At 36.3% G+C, this 22,370-nt stretch overlaps 1 protein-coding gene and 1 pseudogene across 1 annotated transcript in view; one reads left to right on the top strand and one right to left on the bottom strand.

The window, feature by feature from the left end:
- The window catches only part of LOC114026374, a 64,067-nt pseudogene extending 60,250 nt beyond the window's left edge, over nucleotides 1–3,817 (bottom strand).
- Nucleotides 1–22,370, top strand: part of LOC114026397 (olfactory receptor 10J1-like) — a 267,452-nt gene that overhangs the window by 190,451 nt on the left and 54,631 nt on the right.

Here is a 22,370-nt window from a genome sequence, read left to right as displayed (position 1 = left end):
GGCCTGCCTGGTGAAGAATCTATTACACAATTGAGCAAAATCCCAAGACACAGATTCATTGCAATTGCTGATGCAACTTCTGCTGTCACTACACAAGAAGTGCTTGAAGTTAGGGGAGTAGTCTCAATTTTGAGATATAGATCTGGGGTATTTTTTTTTAAGCTTTGGACTATAAATAATAGAACAAAACTGAGTAAGAGAGAGTTGATGTATAGGATAAGGAAGGAAACAGGGTGGAGCACCTAAATGTCCCTGATGAATTCAAGTCACCTGTTATAGATCAATCAATCAACAAACATTTATTAAGTACCTATTAATGTGATAGGACTGTGCTAAGCATTGGATGAAGTACATATTTGGGTCCTAGGGAAATTGGTGTATGTAATTATCTGGCATATTTGAAAGACTTTGGAAAATATGAGGAATACCACAAGATTGGAGAAGATTAAATGCCCCAATTTAAAAAAAAGGAATAGGACAAAGTTTATAAGTGGTAGGCCAGTGAGCTTGATGTTGATACCTAGGAAAACTCTAGAGCAAGTCATTAAAGATATAAACACCTGGAAAGGAAAGAAGTGATTACAAGAAGCCAGCACGCCTTCTTCACGAACACATCATAGCAGCTTGGGGGCACCTAGGTGGAATAGTGAATAGAGTGCCAAGCCCGGATCCAGGAAAACCTGCCAAGCCTGGATTTGGGTAAACCTCAGTTCAAATTTGGCCTCAGACACTTACAAGTTATGTGACTTTGGGCAAATCACTTAACTCTGTTTACCTCAGTTTCCTCATCTGTAAAATGAGCTGGAGAAAGAAATGGCAAACCATTCCAATATCTCTGCCAAGAAAACCCCAAATGGGGTCACATGACAGCAGCTTAAACTTTTGTTAGGATTATTAAACTAGTAGATGATATATATGCTCTGGATACAGCTTACCTAGACTCCTATCAAATTTATGACAAAGAATTTCATACTTTTCTTGTGGAGAAGATGGAAAGATATGTGTTAGACAATACTATAATCAAATGGATTCTAAACTGGCTGGATGACTGGAATTAAAGAATAATTGTTAATGATGCAATGCTGAGATGGTAGAGAGTATCTTGTAGATGGAGTATTGTAAGGATTTGTGTTTGGCCCCAAGCTGCTGTTTAGCATTTTAGTTAGTGACTTGGAAAAAGGTATGAAATCTGCAAGTGGAACTCAGCTTAAATGGGAACTAACACAGAGGATGACAGAATTAGGATCCAAAAGCATCATAACAGGCTACAGCATTGAGATGAATACAAAAAGATGAAATTCCATAGGGATAAATGCGAAGTCTTGCACTTGGGTACAAAAATATCAATTTCACAAAAAAAATAAGGGGGAGGTGTGGATAAAAATGGGTGTTTTCTAAGAAGAGATCTGGAAGTTTTAGAAAACTGCAAGATCAATATGAAGATCTTTCAGGAATGGGGAGGTAGGAGTCCAAATATGTAGGCACCATTCTCAAAAAATGCACATATGACACAATTTTAAGTTTAATCTGCATTGTTAACATTTTCTCCATTGTTTTTAAAATCTAGAAATCAACAAAGCAATAAATTAAGCCCTGATTTGGAGCATTTGCCAAATTTTGAAGTGTAAATGCTGTCAGTGAAAATTGAGCCAGTTAGAACAGACTTCAGCTCACTCCCATGGAAGTCACACTGTGCTTTGCCTTCATTAGACCTCATTTGGACTATTTTGTCAGTTCTGGACACTAGAATTTATGAAGGAAATGGATAAGCTAGGCTACTGGGAGGAAGGTAATAAGGATGGTGAAAGGCCTTGAGCCCATGACATGAGGATAGGTCAAAGGATGGGCAAGTTTAGCATGAAAAAGAGAAGACTCAGGGTGGGGAGTGGAGACATAAGAAAGCTTTTGAAGTGTTTGAAGGGCTATCAAGGAACTAGGCTTGTGTCATTTGTCCTAAATGTACAGAGTCAGGATCTATAAGTGGAAGTTAAAAAGAAGCAAATTTAGGATTGACATCAGGAAAACTTCCTAATAATTCTGTCTGAATATGGATGATCTGCTCTGAGATTGTGGATCTCCTTTTTTTAGAGGTCTTCATAGAGAAGCTGAACAACCATTTGTTCAAAATGTTGTGACAGGGTTTACTTTTGTGGATGAGTTAGACTACTGGCTGCTTTAATTCCTTCCAGCTCACAAACTCTTTGATTCTATGAACATAGCCCTGCCCCTAAAGGTTTTCCAGCAATCATCCTTCATACTACATCTTTAGCAACATCACACTCAGCCAGCTGCTTTTAGTACAAGGAAGGAAATACTATGTGCAACCTGTATACAAGATGGCAAACTATAAATAGTGAATGTAGTTACCAAGTCCCATTTTATCCAGTTCAGGAGATAAGTGTACCATAGGAATTTCTTTAGTTCACAATTTTTTTCAATCTAGTACCATTCATTTCCAACCCGCCCTCTTCTTTAATACAACTAAAATCTAGTGCGTGTGTCTGGTTTTTTTTTTTTTAACTTGCCTCATTCATCTTTCCTTTTTTTTTCTCTATTGATCACACATCTCCTCAGTGTTCTATTTCAAGTCATATCTTAGGAGCCTCCTCTGTGTCTTCCATGTCTATCACATATATGAGTCTTTTCCAGGTTTGGGGAAGAATCATTGCACCTAAGTAGACAGATCACATTACCTGTTCACTAATCCAGAGAGCATTACTATTTTACTCTAAAAGGACATACCTGAGAGGGCTCTACCTTCTTACTAGATACAACAGTCCATTTAGCAACCAGTGGGGTAAAGAATCAGATGAAATATTCCTGATTTCTAGATGTTGGAAAAATATGACTGTGGTTAAATTATCTTTTCCAGTTTAGTTAACTAAAAGGAGTGGGGTTTCTTGCCCAGAGCTCGGCACAGGAAATCCTTGACAGCATTATTCCTTAAGCTATATACAACAGGGTTCCAAAGTGGAATGATGACAATGTAGGTCACTGAAGTAAGGCTGTCTTGCTCAAGAGAGTTCTGGGATATGGGTTTGAGGTAGATGATGGAAGCACAGCCATAGTGGATGATGACTACAGTAAGATGAGAGGCACATGCAGCAAAGGACTTCTTCCTGCCCTCAGCAGAAGCAATCTTGAGGATAGTGGAGATGATGAAGATACAAGAGATGAATACCAAGCCCATGGGCAACACAATGACACACACACTGATCACAAAAGTCATTAACTCATAGATGGTGGTGTCAACACAGGCAAGATTCAAGAGGGGCCAGAGATCACAAAAAAGTGGGAGATAATGCTGGCCTCACAGAAGGGGAGATGAAACATGCATGTCACCAGGAAAGTGGCCATACTAAGGCCAATTACCAATGACCCACATGTCATCTGAATTCATGTTCTGTTCCCCATAATGACTGAAATGATAGAGGTCACAGATGACTGTATAGATATCATAGTCCATTGCAGTAAGCAAGAAGCAATTGTTGATAGCAAAGGTAAGATAGACAAAGAGCTGTGTGCCATATTCTGGTACATTGATGGGTTAGTACGGGCTCAGAGGTCAGCCAGCATCTGGATAATGATGGCCAAGCTGTAGCATGTCTCTGACACGGACAAGACACTCAAGAAAAAATATACAAGTATATGAAGGTGGTGGTCAAGGTGGATGATGGTCACAATGATGCAATTGCCAGCCAGTCTGCAAGTACAGAAATAGGAAGATCATAAAAATGAAGAGGTGGTGCTCCTACCTGAAAGTGGAAAATCCCTCAAAAGTAAGCTCACTCACAGATATGAAATTCAGTTTTAGCATTGAGAAAGGTCCTGTCACTCTGAAAGAGAAAAGAGAGGGGAAGAATTCAGACAGAGTGAAGACATAGACATGAAAGAGAAAATGTCAGGGAATTAATGCATGTTGGAATGGGAAGATATGAGAATTAGAACTGAAACAAGAGCCTATTGACAGGGGCTTTGACCCAAGGAGGGGATATTTTCTTCTGGGTAGAAATTTCAAAGGGCTATTGACAAGCTTTTATTTTATCAGAAATAAGGAAGAGATAGTCTTAGGATGGTGTACTTGGGGTGAAGGATGAGTCTGTGACAGGCTGGTGGAAGGGGAGATATAAATAAGTCCCATCCAGGGGAGCAACTTCTTTGTTACAAAGCAGTAGATTATCTGGGAGAGCAATTTAATGGTCTTCTAGGATTCCTCAGGCAAAGTGCAAGGCTGATAAAATCTATTCTTTCTCAGTGCGCAGATGGGGAGTTACAGTCTTGAATCAGAAAGTTAACCCTCTTAGATGGGGAACATCTTTACAGGAAATTCTTTGTTGTATGTAAAATAGCCAGAGGAGAGAGACAGCCTAGGATCCAGAGGCAGGCTTAGAATTACACTGTATCTGTTGCCTACTCTTGGCTGGGAGAATAGGGAATTTGCTTGGTGAGGAAAGAGGGAGGGGCAGGCAACATTTAAACTATGGCTTTCTGAATCATCTTTGCCTTCCAATCCCAGGGATTATTCTTTCCCCTGAAGTTTGTCTTCTCTGACTTCTCAAATTTTCTCTAGCCTGAAGTCCAAAGGTTTGGGCAGGAGGATCAGGAAGCTCAGACAAGAGAAGAAACAGATCAAAATAATGACTTCCCATATTCAGATGATGGGTTTTGGGGATGGTTTTAGACACAGAGTTATGGCTTTTAGTTTGGGCCCAAGATGTACCTAGAAAGCCTTGGGGTTGCTTTTCTCCTTGTCCTGAGTTATGACCAGAGATGGGCCTGTTGCTCTAGAAGGGTTAATGTTCCTCTGCCCTCTCTGAGGGATGCCACTATTGGCAAGATAATTGGAGTAAATTCCTTTGTTTTCAGATCTAATATCTAATCCCTGCTCTGAAACCAAGTCTGGGTTACTTTTTCTCCTTTCTAGATTGAAGGGATTGATCTCTAAGTTTCCTTCCAGTTCTTACATTTTGTAAGTTTATAAGATTTTGCTTCCATTTTACTCCACCCCAGCTCAATCTCAATTTCAAGAAGAGTCAAATGAGCATTTTCCTTCACCAAGACAAATTCTCACAATTGCAAGCAATACGTCTGTATTGGGGGGGGGGGGCATCTTGGATATGTAAGTTCCCACACCCAAGAGTAAGGGAGTTGATTTGGGTGCCAATGTGGAACTGGAAGTGCCAAGGAGCCTCCTCTCTCCTCAAATGCTTATCCTAAGCCATGACACCATGGGCCACTACTTTTCATGGACAAGTGTTTCTCTGCCCTACCTGAAAGGAGGCAACATGATATAGTGGCTATATTAGACTCAGAAGATCTGGATTGGAGTCTTTACTGTAACATTGACTGACTGTGTGACTATGAACTTAATCTGTCTATGCTTCAGGCTATCTGTAAAATTTAAACACTAATATTTGCATTACCTAATATGCAGTTCACAGGACTAGATGTAGAAATGTAAGCTTCCATTAGCATAGTCATTTAAATCTTCATATGATTTTATAAGAAAATAAGAAATGTAACTCTAGGCTAGGCTCAGGGTCTATGTAAGTCAGATAGGTTAGGCCCTTAGCAAAATTGTGAAATTGTAAAATATTGGTTTTGGCTTTCTGAGATTCTCCTTCATGTGTCCTTTCTTTCATATTCCCAAGTGATAGCAACCACAACCCTAATGTTCAGCTGTTTCCCTGCACTCTTCTTTCCTTCCCAATCAAAATTCCCACTCAGGAAAATAATATGATACTCTTTCTCACTAAGGTGACGAAAAAGTTACTTATGATTATTTTTCCTAATAGCATTAACATCAATGTTGAAGCAGCCTCACATAATGGATATATTTACTGGCATAGAATCAGGAAGATCCAAGTTCAAATGCTTCCTCCGTTAGTTATTAACCATGGAACCCTGGAGAAGTCACTTAACATTTATGTTCCATAGATAATTCCTAAGGACATAGAGACTTAGTCATAGTTGAATTATAGGCTATATGAAGAGGATTACCATGCAAAGGGCAACCCAAAATCATAAAATCATGACTTTTTGACAATTCATCTTATATAAATATAAAATATCTTGAAGTCAAAGAAATGAAAAAGTGATGGTGGAATTTCCCTCATTAAGGAATATAAAGGAATAAATGGACCTTTGTGGCACTCCTGAAATCACATGAGAAAGGCAACTGTATATTCCACAAACCCAAGAGTCAATCATTGATAATAAAGCCCAAGGAAATGTGGTGGGTGAATAGAGAGACCTTGATGATGTCAACCCCCAGAAGTTAGGATGTGACTAAAATATTTTACTTTCCCTTTAAACCCTAAGATGAATCTGTGAATCATATTTTTATGTTAATCTCTCTTTTACCTACTTATAATTTGATATTTGCATTTGTAAAGTAACTGTATTTATGCTGACACTACTTTCAGATTTCAAGATGGATATTTGTATGTGAGAGAGAGAGAGAATTCTAGTTCTGTGTTTGTAGAATACAGTCCTATATCTGCAGAAAGAATTCAATTCTGTATTATAGTATTTAAATAACAAACCCTGTTCACCTTCAACACCCCCCTTCACAACATGATTTGGTAGAAATCTTAGGGGGAAGAATTTAGGACCAAAAAATATTGAGAGCATTACAAAATGTAAAATAGATAATTTTGATAGTATACAATTAAAAAGTTTTTACACAAACAAAACCAATGCAACCAAAATTAAAAGAAAATCACAAAATTGAGGAAAATTTTGCAACAAATATCTCTGATAAATACCTCAAATATATAGAAAACTGAGTCAAATTTATAAAAATACAAGTCAATCCCCAATTGGCAAATGGTCAAAGGCAGCTTTTTAGACAAAGAAATTGAAGCTATCTATAGTCATATGAAAAAAAGAAATTCTATAAATCACTACTGATTAGAAAAATGCAAATTAAAACAACTCGGAGGTACCGTTTCACACTCTATCAGATTGGCTAACATGACAAAAATGGAAAGTGACCAATGTTGGAGGGAATGTGGGAAAGCTGGGACACTAATGCACAGTTGGTAGAGCTATGAATTGGTCCAACTATTCTGGAGAGCAATTTAGAATTATGCCCAAAGGGCTATAAAACTGTGCATACCCTTTGACCCAGCAATACCACTGCCTGGTCTATATCCCAAAGATATATAAAAGAGGGGGGAAGGACCTATTTGTACAAAAATATTTCTAGCAGGTCTTTTCATTGTGACTAAGAATTGGAAATTGAGAGCATGCCATCAATTGGGGAATGACTAAACAAGTGGTGGTATATGAATGTGATTGAATATTATTGTGCTATAAGAAATGACAAGCAGGCAGATTTCAGAAAACCCTGGAAAGACTTATATGAACTGATGCAGAGTGAAGTGAGAAGAACCAGGAAAATATTGTACACAGTAAAAGCAATATTGTTGTATGAAGAACTGTGAATGACTCAGCATTCTCAGCAATACAATGATCCAAGGTGATCCCAAAGGACTAATGATGAAGCATACTATCTGCCACCAGAGAAAGACCTGATATTGTTCGAATAGAGACTGAAGCATGCTATTTTTCACTTTTTTCATTCTTTTTCTTTTATTCAAGTCTTCTTGTACAACATGACTAATATGGAAATGTTTTGGGTGATTTCACAAATATAACCTATATCTATCTAATTGTTTACTGTCTCAAGGAGGAGGGAGGAAAGGAACGGATGGATAGAATTTGGAACTCAAAACTTTTAAAAAGAAGTTTAAAATTGTTTTAACACCTAAATGGGGGAAATTTATATATGCATATATGTGTGTGTATGTATATGTATATATATAGTGTTTATTTATATATACATACATAAACATATTTATGCATATATACACATATATGTGTATGTGTACATATGTCTATATGTGCGTGGATATAGATATATATGAGAGAGAGAGAGAATTCTATCTTATTTCCTTTTTGGTCTTTCTAGATAGAAGGTCCTACTTTGTGACTCTGTTCTCATTTGCTGTGCTACTCTAATGCTTCTTCATGATGTGGAAGTAACCCAGAGACCCACAGAAGAATAACCTTTGGAAGTTCCTACAAAGCTAGAAGGCTTCAAGTATGACTCCAATAATGGACTGTAATACCTATGGTCATGGGTCAGTCTAAGAAGCTCAACATTAGAGTGTAAGCTAAGGGGAAGAATTCTTAAAAAAAAAAAAAAAAGGAACTGGAGCCACAGTAGTTTATTAAACTATTCATTAAGGCATAGAGGACTTATAATCCATTTCAATGGAGAAAGCATCCACACTGATGAAAACATGGACTTTCAAGGTTCTGATAAATCCTAATGCAATAGCCCTTTCACCAAAATACCTTTCTCTGAGCCTACTTCAGTGCCATTATCTTTCCTGGAAGGCAGTGACCAGCACTGCACCCATGGTACTGGGTGTAGTTTAACAAGAGTTGTGAACAAAGGAAGGATAGAATTTTCATGTTTGCTTCCAGTGTCCTTCCTTAAGACACCCAAGATATCAGAGGTATTCTCAGCCACAGTACTATGTAGGGCTTATGTTTTTAGGAAACAGCTTCTAGTAACTCCTAGATCCTTTTCCTAAGCTATCACTGTCAGCTTTTAGCTCATCAGCTTATAATTGAAATTTGGTTTATCTTCCTTTCTACTTCACTGAGTACCTCATTTACTTTTGGGTCTATTCATAGACCTAGGCAATTTTACCATGCCTTCCTTTCTTCATGCTTGCATTCATATTGCTTCTTCATATGAAATAGTATCCCTATTCCAACCCTCTAACTATCAGTTCCTGCATTTAATTTCTAATATCCTTTCAAGACTGAGCTCAAACATATTGAAAAACTTGCTAACAGTGTGAACTACAGAAATAATTTATTCTCCCTGAAACTGTTTCTTCATCTGTAAAATAATAACCTTATTATCCAACTCACAGAACTAGCGTGAGGATCAAATGAGGTAAAAGGAATATAAGGAATAAGGACTGGACTTATGATTTGTTTGGGATAGGGGGATTCAGGATGAGGGAAATTCCCTCTATGAATGCAGGTTGGTCCCTTCTCTGAAACCTATAGTTTTAGTCAGTTGCCCAGAGCACTGACAGGCGACATGATTTTCCTGTGGTCACACAGTCAGTATGCCTCGGAGACAGGTCTTGAACCCAGGTCATCTTACCTCCAAGATTGGCTCCTTACCCACTATGCCATGCTGGATCTCAAGATATTAAAAATATAACACAAATGTTAACTATTCTTGGTACATCATCTCCTCCATGAAGCCTTCCTTGATTATGTTGATTTTTTTGCCACTGAATTAAACTGTCTTTTAATTCGATGATAGGATAGTTTATGAATTCTATCCTTTACCAGGCATGGAAGTGAAACTCTCCCATTTGTCTGTATTTCCTCAGTGTTTTCAGCTTAAAGACAGGCATCACATTGGCAATTTGCTTGCAGTCTGCTTTGTGGCTATTTATAATAAGAAATAACACATTATGGTCTCTACTTGCACAACTTTACTCTCTAGTGTCTCTTCAGAACTCTTGAATGCTGGATGTCTATTGAATTAAGTGGACCTGGCTTAGTCTTTGTGATTTATTTGTAACTAATTTGTCAATTAAGTTTAAAACATCATCATCATAACTGCTGACACTTATGTAAATGCTTAACAGTTTGACCATGTTCCTTTTTTGTACTAAAGTTTTTAATAGCTCCCCATTCCAAATATGTGAACTCCTTTAACTAGTATCAAATATACTCCACAGTATGGTTCCTGCCTTATTCTATACTAGTCTGCTTCATAAATTCACTGTTCCAGCCAAATTGGGAAACTGAACTCAGTACTCCACCTCCCACCTTCATAAATTGTTCTCTGTTCCTGGATTGCACTCCTTCTTAATCTCTGCCTTTTCCTTCATGGCTCTTCTCAGTTACTGCCTCCTCTGTGATCCATAATTCTTTCCGTTACCCTATCTTTTAGGATTTGCTCTCTCTTCTCAGCATTCCTTGTCATATGGATGTATGTCATATCCCTACCCTGCACTTTCCTAAGTTGTGTTCTTTTAGCTGGGACTATTTCTTTTTTGTCTTTGTATTCCCAGTGCTTTGCACGTAGAAGATATATAATAAGTACTAAAATGAACTTCATTTTCCACATATTATTTCACTTGATCATCATAACACTGCTATGAGATAGTTAAATATTATTAGAGAAAGACCAAATTCCTCAAAGAATTGACATGGTGCTTTTTTTATCATGTGTTAAAGAAAATGACTATTGGATGAAATTTTTTATTTCAAAGTAAGATTGAATAACATGTCATGCCAGTTGATGCACCTGGTCCTTCCAGTGTTAACCTCAGTTGAGGACACGTGACTCAGAAAGCATAGGGGTTTTACAAATATCACATAGCTTTGTAAATTGCAAAGCTGTGACTCAAAGCCAGGTCTTCTCACTCCAAACTGAGTGCTCTTTCTACTCTACTACTACTATTCCTTGGGTATATTGTTTGATCTAACAGTGTAACATTTCCCTTCTTCAACTTTCTTTCAACTGGGATACCATTTAGCCAGGAGACAGGGAAGGAAGACTGGGATGGAGATTATTGGATTTCTTCCCCTTCTGCTATCACTCTGCAGACACAACACCAGAATGTGGCATTGGTAATGAAATAATTGCTCAATCCAACATGAATTTGATCTATTCCACTCCTTCCCACCCTATAACTGACCAAGATTGAGAAGAAAATCACATCAGTCTATTCCAGCCCTTCGCCCAATTAAAGAGGAGGAAAAGTGGAGAAATTGAACCACCTCATAAAGTCCAGGTACACAAGTAAGAAGACTAGACCAAAAGTTAGGAAAGGTTTGAGTAATGGGTTACTCTTGAACTTAACTTTCCTCTGAACTTGTCAAAGGAGAGTAGACTACATACACATACATATATACATACATACATATGTATACATACATATGCACACACTTTAACAAAAAGGTTGGTGTAGAAATGCATTTATCTCAAGTAAGTAGAAGGAATAGGGAGAGGGGATGGGAGAATAAAAGTGAAGGTATTTAAAGGGAGAGATTAGCCAAACAAAATCAAATTTTGAAGGCTGGATAGTGAAGAAGGATTTTAAAGGGGAAAAATGGGTAAGAACTTGTGATTTATGTGTGATACATAATTTCATCAAATAAAAGGACAAGATAAAATATCAAAAGCTTTAGGAGGCAGGCAAGCAGTCCTCAGCAAGTATTTATATCTAACACTTTTATAAACAAAAACAAAATAAAAGAGCAATTAATTGAGCATGAAACTGAAAATAAACTAGAAAACAAAAAAAATTACAAGAGCCAATTAAATATTATGAATTAATTGGATTTCTTAAAAATGGAATATCTGAATCACCAGTCACAAATATATAACAAATGAAGAAGAAACAAAAGAATTATTATAATATATTTTGCCCAATTATATTCAAATAAATTTGACAAGCTAAATGAAGTGGATGAAAATTTACAAGAATATAAAATGCCCAGACTAACAAAAAAAATCAAATTTAAATGTCCAATCAAAGAAAAAGGAAATTAAACAATATATGTGTGCTCCATAAAGAAAAAATAACCTGGTACCAAATGGATTGACAAAGAAATTCTATCAAATATTCAAAGAATCTCAATATAATTACATAAAATCTTTGAAAAGGAAAAAGAGAAGTCCTAAAAAAATTCCCTCTGTGATGCACATATGATCTTAATATCTAAATGAGTGGGAGTTAAAAACAGAAATAAAATGATAAACTAATCACTAATAATTACTGATACAAGAATTCTAAATAAAATATTAGAAAACTGGCTACACCAAACTATCACAAAGATCACAAACTATGATTAAGTCAGATTCATACCAGAAATACAGGCTTAGTTCAATATTAGAAAACCTATCAACATAACATACCATATTAGTAACAAGAATAGAAAATTCATATGACTGTACCAATTGACACAGAAAAAAGTTTTTTGACAAGAAACATCATCTAGTCATCTTAAAAGAAAAAATAAAATTAGAAAACATAAGAAAACATGAGCCTTTCTTTGATAGAATAAACAGTATTTATCTAGAAACAAGAATAAGAATTATAGGTAATGACAAATTAGAGTTATTTCCAACAAAATAAGCAAAGCAAAGATCATCACCACTATTATTTGAAATAGTATTAGAAATATTAGCTATAGCAATTAGTCAAGACCAAGAAAGCAAAGGAATAAGCATAAGTAAAGAAGGAACAAAATTATCTTTTTGCAGATATTATAGTTTACTTATAAAACTTTACAAAGTCAAATAAAACCAACCAAAATACTTAATAGCAGTTACTCAAAATAAAATAAATCCATATAAACCATCAGAATGTCTGTATATTACCAACAAAATCCAGCAAAAAAGAGGGGTTCTATTTTAAACACTATAGAATATAAAAAGTACTTGGACACCTATTTACCAAGACATACCTAATAACCATATGAATACAACCACAAAGCACTTTATGAGAATATGGACCTAAATAACAGGAGAAATATCATTTTTTTCATAGATGGATTGAGTCAATATAACGAAAATGGAAAGACTATCTACGTTAATTTACTTATTCAATGCAACACTAAATTATTAAAGATGTACTTTTTAGAGATAGAAAATACAATAATGAAGTTCATCTAGAGGAACAAAGGTCAAGAATGCCAAGGGAAATAATGAAAAAAATGGAAAGTTGGGCTAGGGAGAGGCTAGCAGCACCACATATCAAACTATATTGCAAAACAGCAATCATTTTTTTTTAAATGGCAAGGGTTAAGACATAGAGAGGTTCATCAGTGCAACAGATAAGGTATTAACATCCAGAAGCAAATGAAGCCATCTACTGGGGTTATCACTCACAATTCAACAAAAAGTTTTGAATACTGGAAAATTCTGGCAAAAAGTAAATGTACAACATCTCACATCATGTATCAAGACAATCTACAAACTAATATATGATTTGGATATGAAGGATGACATCATAAGCAAATTAGAGGAGCAGAGAAGAAATTATCTTTCAAATCTATGAATGGAGGAGCAGTTCATGATCAAGCAAGAGATAAAGAAGATGACAGAAAAAAATAGACAATTTTGGTTATATAAAATTTAAAAGTTTTGGCACACATAAAACCAATGCAAGTAATGGAGAGGAGAGAGAGAGAAAATGAGATCTTTGCAGTGCATATCTCTGATAACATTTCATTTCCAAGATGTATAAGAAAATGATTGAAATTTATCAGGTGAGGGGCAGGTAGGTGGTACAGTGGAGAGAGCACTGGCCCTGGATGCAGGAGGACCTAAGTTCAAATCTGGCCTCAGACACAAAACACTTACTATCTGTGTGACCCTGAGCAAGTCACTTAACCCCATTACCTAGTCAAAAAAAAATTTATCAGGTTAAAAGCCATTCTCAAATTGATAAATGTTCAGAGGATATGAACAGAAAGTTGTTAAGGGAAGAAATTGAGGCTTTTAAGTAGCTACATGGGACATATGCTCCAAATCATTATTAATTAGAGAAATACAAAATAAAGTACCTCTGAGATTTCACTTCACACACATTAAATTGGCAAAGTTGACTAAAAAATGAAAAGGGAAGGGACTGTGGAAAAACAGGTACATTGATACATTGTTAGTGGAGCTAAGAATTGGTTCATCCATTTCTGGAAAGCAAGTTGGAACTGTACCCCAAAAGTTACTAAACTATGTCTGTTCTTTGACCTAGCAATACCACCATGAAGCCTTGTGGAAGTATATTAAGCCTAATTTAAAATATTAAGAAAAACTATCTCTCTCACCTAAACCCTTTTCAGACTTTTTTTTAGAAAGAAAAGCTATGGATATCCTTTGAAATGGAGTAAGGATGATAACCAAATTTAACTCTGTCTAAATTATATCATTGCCTCAAACCCACATGAAGTGATTGGTACCATGTTCCACCTAAGGTCATTTTTCTTCTTTTGCATTCAATGTTAAAATACTGGTCACAGGAAGGAAATCTTCTCAGTCCTTGAAGTATTACACAAAGGGAGTCACGATTATTCTAGATTGCTACTTTAACACATTAAGATATTTTTTTCTTGTTCAAAATCCTAGAAACATTTCCAAAAATTATTTAGGGGTAGAGTCATATAAGAGGGTACAGGAAACTCACTCTCTCTCTCTCTCTTTCTCTCTCTCTCTCTCTCTCTCTCTCTCTCTCTCTCTCTCTCTCTCTCTCTCTCTCTCTCTCTCTCTTTGTTTTTTTTTTTATCTTTGATTCAATACAATTATTTCTATAAAAATACACACACACACGTGTGTGTGTGGGTGTGGGTGTGTGTGTGTGTGTGTGTGTGTGTGTGTGTGTGTGTGTGTGTGTGTGCTAAATTAGAGATGATCCCAGAGGAAGGAACTAAGATTAAGGAAGACTGAAGTAAAACCTTGCAGAAGGTATGACTTTAATTGAGGCTTGAAGGAAGCCAATTAAGCCAGGAGATGGAAATAAAGAGGAAAAGTGTTCCAGGCATTAGGGATAGTGAGTGAAAATGCCTACATTTGGACATGAAGTGTCATATGTGAGGAACAGCAAGGTGGCCAATGTCACTAGATCACAGAGTACATGGAGGGGAGCAAGGTATAAAAAAGACTCAGAAGGTAAGAAGGAGCCAGGTTGTAAAGGGGCTTAAAATCCAAATACAGGATTTTATATTTGATCCTGAATAGGGATGATAGGCAGCCACTTAAGTTTATTGAATGAGGAAGACAGGAAATGATATGGTCAGGAGGGTAGAGGAGAAAATGGCTTTGTTTCATTTGTTTGTTTGTAATGGGGGTCTGGCATATGCATAGACTCTATTGGTTTGCTTAGCTGATAGGACTTCTCCATTTTCACAGAGAAATGGCTTCTAAGAGAATCATAAGAAAGATTATGGAGTATGCATAGAAATTACATAACTGATTGCCATTGACTAATTACATGATTGAGGGGGCCTTTTTCATTTGGCTGTGTAGCCAGAATTACTGGCATCTTCAATATCTTCTCAATCAGCTTTGACTGGGTGTTGCTTTCATTCAGGTCCAGGTCCAATGCCTCTTTATTACTTAGTGTTTAGTGAGAGACAATGAAGATGAAAGGCCTTCATGTCTTCTTCCTATAGAAAGCAATATGGGCCCTAAGAAATAAGTCTCAATTCTTGGCCTTTTTCATTCATTCTTTTCTTTTCTACCTGAAAGAAGTATAATTTCATGGCATAGTGAGTTCAAAAGGTCATCATAAAGTTTCTCTGGAATTCCAGAGTCTAGGTCCAGAGTCAGTCTAGAATCAATGACCCAAGAAACATGAAGTGATCCTCAGGAGGATTTTTGGAAGGATCTTTAAGGAAGACTAAAGTAAAATCCTTTGGAAATCTACCTTAATGAAAGGATTTATCTGAAAGTTGTACCACATCTGGATATGAACTTAGGTCAAACCTACGTAGAATAGTTAACTTGTGAACCTATTTCCTCAGAGACTGAAGTGGTAAAAGGGAGGATATGTTCTGAATGTATTAGGGAAGATATCCATATGTTCATTATTGATATATTTGAGAAGCAAATATCTTCTTGTAAAAGTCAATTGATGTTAAATAATTTAATTATAACTAGGGTGCTAGTCCTGGTCCCTAACAAGAGTGGGGTTGGGGGCAGCCAGTAGGGGCTTAAGTTTATGGCACTAGGGAAGAGAAAAACTCCACCTTTTCATAATACTCTAGCACCCTGAGGTGAGAAATGTAATAGACCTAGTCTTGAGAGAATTTGGACCAGAGTGTAATGCTACATTTGTTAATTGAAAAAAAAACCATTTTTTAGAAAGAAGCAAGAAGAGGATATAGATGATAGAAGGCTAATAAATATAGGAAAATTGAAAGCAAGAATAGAATTGGGAGGGCAAGTAGAGCTTGCCATGCAATAAGTGGTAATGACATAAAGTGATGAGGAGTACAAGAAAGCTTTTATCCAGATAGAAGCCTTATTAGAAAATTGTGGAACTGACTAATGGAGGATGCAAGGTTATGATAATGGTATCCATAACTAACCTTCCTACTGGACTCATATCTAAACCCTGTTTGGTAGGGGGAGGAGACTAGGGGAATTAGAAGGTTAAAGAAGTTCACCTTCTACCCAAAATTGATAGTTATCCCTTGAGACTAGAAAGAAGCAATATGTGAGAGTTGGCCTGGAAGGTTTTTTTCACTAGTAACAAAATTAAACAAAGACCAATTATTTAGATACTGACAGACATAAAAAGGTAGGAATTAGAACAAAGAATCTCTGGTGGTAGTAAATAATCACTTCACCTAGATCTTTTGTTCCTTGCTTCAGGTTTATTTGAAAGTTAAGAGCATTGAGGTTAAAATTTAGGGGAGAACCACATAACTCCAAGATAATTTTTTATCTCCCCAAAAGGAACTGAAGGGATATAGAATGGCAATCAGAGATTTCTCTGGAGTTAAAAAGAGAGTTGTAATTCCAGATTCAGATAGTTAACTGGTGCCTGGAGCAAAGTTGGAAATATAATTATATTATTATATATAAAACATAATATTATATATATATATATATATATACTTAATATTGGCCTGAGAGGAATGGTTGGCTTTTGCTGGATATCTTACTGGATGCAACTGTCATGAATTTAGGTTTCATGTACTAAATTTTATGTACTGAATTTAGGTTTTATGTACTAAAAGAGTTATAGCTCTCTACTTGCTGGGGAGAGAAGAGAGAAGGTATGGAAGAGGAAGAAGTGAGTATGGTAGGAGACAGAAGGGTATTACAGAAATAAGAAGAAAAGGAGAAATGGAGAGATGAAGTAAGAGAACTGGGGAGAACAGAGGGGGAAAGAGAAAGAGTAGAATGATAAGAGGAAGAAAGTGGAAGGAGAGAATGGCAGAATAGAAAAAGAAATCTAGAGAAAGGAGAAAATGGCAGAATGGGGAAAAGAGAGAGACAGACAAAGAGAGAGAGAGAGAGAGACAAAGAGATACAGAGAGACAGAGACAGAGAGAAGAAGAAGGAGGAGGAGGAGGAGGAGGAGGAGAAGGAGAAGGAGAAGGAGAAGGAGAAGGAGAAGGAGAAGGAGAAGGAGAAGAAGAAGAAACATAGTGGGAATCAGTTTGAGTGTGTTCTGACAAGTGAAATCTGAAAAAACTGAGGAAACAAAGGAGCATATTGATTTATTAAGCAGTGCATACCAATTGCATACCAAATCAGGACCAAGCCTCCTCAGCTTGGCATTGGACCCTGAATGCAGGGGAAGACAGATTTTTATTCATTAAAATCAAACAATAGTATATAAACCAGGATTCAGGATTAGGTAATCTGATCTCCAGTTAGAGGAAAGATTAGGGACTTTCTGAGTTGGAAGAATGATAAACAACTTTGGGGAGCTGGGAGAGGGGGTAGAGTGAGCAAGTGGACTTTCCCATATGTGAAATAGAGTGTCACTCAATTCCCATGATTAGCAAACAGGTGGAATTCACAGGAAAATGAAACTTTAAGTTTCAAAATTGAGTTACTTTTATAAGATACAGTCAGTTTGTTCACACAATTCCCAAAATTCTCTCAATTTTCCAGTTTGGCCCTTGGGGTGGGGGCCAGCCCACTCCCCCATGGATCACTTATCTAGAAGCCAAATTTATAAGGCTTTTTACGTGCTCATGCTTATTATCAACTTTACATACCAAGAAAATGCCACTGGGAAGCATTCTCTTGCATAATTTAGTACAACAGCTAATACAAACCCTAAGAGCAATAATGATGATATCCAAATCTTGTTAAATAGACTCTATAGGTAAAATAAAGCAGGCTTCAAATAAAACTACTTAGAGAGTTCAGAATGGACTAATTTTGAGAGGGGAGATTTACCAAGGTAAACAAGAAAACTAAGAAAACAAACTCCATGAAACAAAGGGCCAAAGCAATACAATGATGGTCATCAATATTCAATGACATCAAGTCTCCTGTATCCTAGTAATTCACTCCCAATGTTGATTTAATCAGCACATCTTGTCTGGAGTCCAGGATATCCCATGTAGTCATCTGGTCCCCGAAAATATCTTCTCTTGGATATTCCAGAATAGGCCTCATTCTCAGGACAGTTCTGAAGAGGGCTCTGTTTCTCTGGTTCCAAATCACTTGCAGAAATTCCTAATTAATTCTACTAAAATCTACCAGTAACAAGACTTAATGTAATTTAGGGCAATCTCTTAAATTTGGTTTTCTAAATCTTAAATTTCAAAGATTTTCAGTTTTTATACACCCCTTGCTGTTTGTATTTTGACCTAGATAGACCCTGTACCTGATATGGACAACAGACTAAAGGAAGAATCTTTTAAAAAATTCATATGATTATGACTTGTAAAAGGAATCATTCTGTTTCTTAAAATAGATGCTTCAAAATAGGAAAATTATTTCACTTTCTTTACAATTATTAAGGCAATTTTATATATAAAATCCTTAACCCAATTTTGACAACTTAACATACTCAAAGCCTGAATTTCCTACTAGATATATTTGAAAGCCAATCATAAAAATGTATATATTCTAATTCCTGGAAAAAATGGTCTAATCCTGTTGCAGTCTCAAAGTTTAATATTCCATTTAATTAGAAAACTTTTACATTATATCTTTCTCTCATTACTTTGTCTAATTCTCTGTGCAGGAGGATATTATCTCTTTATTTGACCACAAATAATGAAAATGTTTTGGTATTAATCTATTAATTAATAGTTACTATTTCAATAAGGAAACTTCTACAATTCATAGGTATTTATAGAAATTTACTATGAAAGGAAAAAGGAAGGACATAATAATAGCAATGTCAAGACTGTTCCCTCAAGGGAAAAGACTGACGGGATATATACCATAACAGGGGAAATACTCCCTTAGCTCTGTTTGATTCCAGGAATGAGTTATATTTAACAAATAATCATATAACAAAGCTCCACATTATTCACACTGTACCACAGCTGAGTTCATAATTAAACAGGTAAGAAAATTTCCTAGACTGAAGGAAATAGCATCCTGGGGATACTGAGTCAAGAGGCTCCTACCTTAGGCCACACCAAGGTCATCCCCTCAACCTTTCCCAGGGACAGACATCTACCTGTAGCAGTTCTCAGATTGAAGCACATGTTATTTTCTCCTTGAATGGTGTATTGTTGACTTCATGACAGTTCTTCAATCAAGGAAACCACTTTACTTCCTTGCACAAAAACAATAGGTCTGTCAATCACCAAAGAAAGAGTGATAAGTCCCTGTAACTTTCAGTCTCAAACTCTTATTATTTATCCTTAAAACAAATTGTACAGAGTAGTACCCCAAAACTCACAAAGATATTTCACATTTACTAATCTCATACTAAGGAGAAAGGGGTGGATTCCTTGAATTACCCAAAGTCCCAGGAGTTCTCCTCATTTTAAACTGATTAATCTCCAATCTCCTTAATTTCCAAACCTCCAAACTTCCAAAATCTACTACAATGTTTTTAGGAGTTACAAACTCAGTTTATAATTAATTTATAATGCCATAAATTTCTACAAACCAGGAAAAAGTTTTTCTTTCTTTGATTATCTGACTTTATTCTGTAACCCTAACCTATCTAAGGTGAAATGACAGAGAAAAAGTATCTTGCAGGGTTTTTTTTTCCTTTTTAACTTTATCTCCACTGAAAGCCTAAAGTGAAAGTTAATTCTACTTACTGGGATAGGGAGTTTAGCATCAGATTACAGAAAACTGAGAGAACTATGTTTCAACTATGAAACTTCATTAATATTTCCCAGCATACTAAATTCATTGGCTGCAGCTTTTTATGGCAGTTTTTTCTGACTGGCTGCATTTTCCACTTAGAAATCTTCCAAGGCAGCAGAATCGACAAACAACATTAAACACAACAATACAAGACAAATTTTTTTCTGAGCATTTTACAAAGACATAAAAACTCAGACAATACAGTAAGCTAGAAAAACTTAGTGTATACAATTTTATAAAACTTGAAGTAACTTAAAGTCCATTTTCAGGCCAAATTTGGACCCCATTTGGTGTTTTATATATTATAGAGCAATCTTAATTTCATTAATAATCAAAAGTGCCAAATTGAGGTCAAAATATTCTACTAGCTGAATCTCTTGCAGTTTTAAACTAAATCTCACATAGTTCAATAGTTCCCACTAATAGTTTATCAGTCACTCACCAACTATTGTTATTTGTGACTACTGACCATGCCAATCACCAATATTGTTATTTGTGACATGCAGTATACTCTTTGCCAACTTAAGTGCAAATTTATCTATTCCCTGAAAAAGCCTTCCCAGGAAACACCTGCCCCAATGATGTGGAGGCTTATTGCCCTCAACAATGTTGGGGCTTACCTTAGCTTGGAAGAATTGAAATCAAGAGGAGAGTCCTACCTCCAAGAGAAGTCCTCAATAAAGAAGTCCCATGGAGCAAGGAAGTTTTTCTGAAAGACTGTTATCCTAGGGTTCAGAGTTCTGACTTGACCTGGTTGGCTTTGCCAAACGATATGATGAGTGAAATCTGAAATAACTGAAGAAATAAAGGTCTGAGCTTCCAAGCATATTAATTTATTAAGCAATGCGGGCCAATTGTATAACAAATCAGCATGAGGCCTGTTAAGCTTGACACTGAACCTTGAATACAGGGGGAGACAGATTTTTATGCATTAAAAGTAAACAATAGAATCTAAACCATGATACAAGACTTGGTAATCTGATTTCTAATTGGAAGAACATTTAGGGACTTTTTGAGTTGGGAGGAGAATGAGCAAGTTTCAGGAGTTAGGAGGGGATTGAGTGAGCAGGTGGACTTTCCAAGATATGAAAAAGGAAGCAGGTGGAAAATGAAACTCAAGTTTCAAAATGGAGTCAGTTTTATAAGATTGAATCAGCTTGGTTCACACAAGTCTTTCAATGTAAAGAAATTGAGGTGAGGTATGTCCAGGGTTTGAGGAGTCTCTAAAACAAGAGACCTCTACAAGGATACGTGGGAGTTTGGAATGAATGAGTGCTAGGGCTGTTAAAATCTGGCACACTCTGGGGTCTTTTGAGCCCTGACACTTTAAATAGGTTTGAGTTCTGGTGCTCTCTCATGAAATGATGTCAGCATTTGGAAAGTGATGGGAAGATAGCCCTGACAAATGTAGCATCTAATTGATACAGTTCTTATCCTTCCTTTCTCTGCACAAGAATTGAGAACACTGAGAAAGATGCCAACAGACCCAGTGTTTGGATGTAACACTGTATGTGTGGAAGAAATGTCTTTATTTCCATGTAACTACAAGGTCAAATAATTTTACCCTCTGAATTTTAATGGTTTTATCTTTAAAATGGAGATGATACTTGTCCTAAGTGTGTCACATGGTTATTTTTTAAGACCAAGTATGCTCATGCATATGCAAGGAATTGAAGAATTCTTAAATTCTTATAAAATATAGGGGGTTATTATTAATCTAGGCTTCTCGATAAAGAAGATGCTCTAGAGGGTCAGCTTCTGGTCATACTCATAACTCATTGCTGAGTGTCCCCTAATTGGTTGCTGAGTTAATAATATAGGCAACCCTATGTGGTAGAAGAAATAGTGGCTTCTAGTTTCTGGCCCAATTGAATACAGTCAACCATGTGACTAGAGGTCATTTCATCTAAAGAAAGAGAAAGGCAGTCCTTTTCTACCCCAGCAATATGATGCCACTCCTTATACAGAAATTGGATTCAACTAGCCAAACTTGAAATGAGGTCTTTGGCCTCTCTTGTTTCTTTCCTTGTTTTAAGCACTCACTTTGTGAGCATCAAAAGGTATGGAAAGATTGTAAAGATAGAAGTTAGCATCTTTCACTTCTCAGACACCTGAGCATCAACACAGAGAGATTGCCTAAGCAGCAACAGTAACAAACTGGTACCAAGGGAAAAGTTGGCATGTGAGAGAAACCACTAGAAAAATCAAGGTTTGTTGATCGATTATATAGTGCCAATGGAGGTTAAATAGCTATTTAGCAGTCTTTCAAAATTATTTCTTATCCCAACTAGACTTGAATAGCTTTGTAATTGACTGTAATAGTAACAGCTTAAGACACTGAAACCCATTTAACTTTTCCTGTCCATGTACACAGGGAGTCTTTCATTCTCACCATTGTTTTCTGTGTGGGAATAATTGACCTTTTCAGTACCTGATCCATGTTATACATTTGGTACCTCTTTTATTAATCTCTTTGTAGGATAGCCAAGGCTACAGACAGAAGTAGAATTGT

The sequence above is a fragment of the Vombatus ursinus genome, unplaced genomic scaffold (genome assembly GCF_900497805.2).
Source record: "Vombatus ursinus unplaced genomic scaffold, bare-nosed wombat genome assembly UNPS02014838.1, whole genome shotgun sequence".
Classification (NCBI taxonomy): Eukaryota; Metazoa; Chordata; class Mammalia; order Diprotodontia; family Vombatidae; genus Vombatus; species Vombatus ursinus.
The sequence above is the reverse complement of the archived record's forward strand: the minus strand, read 5'-3'. Positions and strand labels throughout refer to the sequence as shown.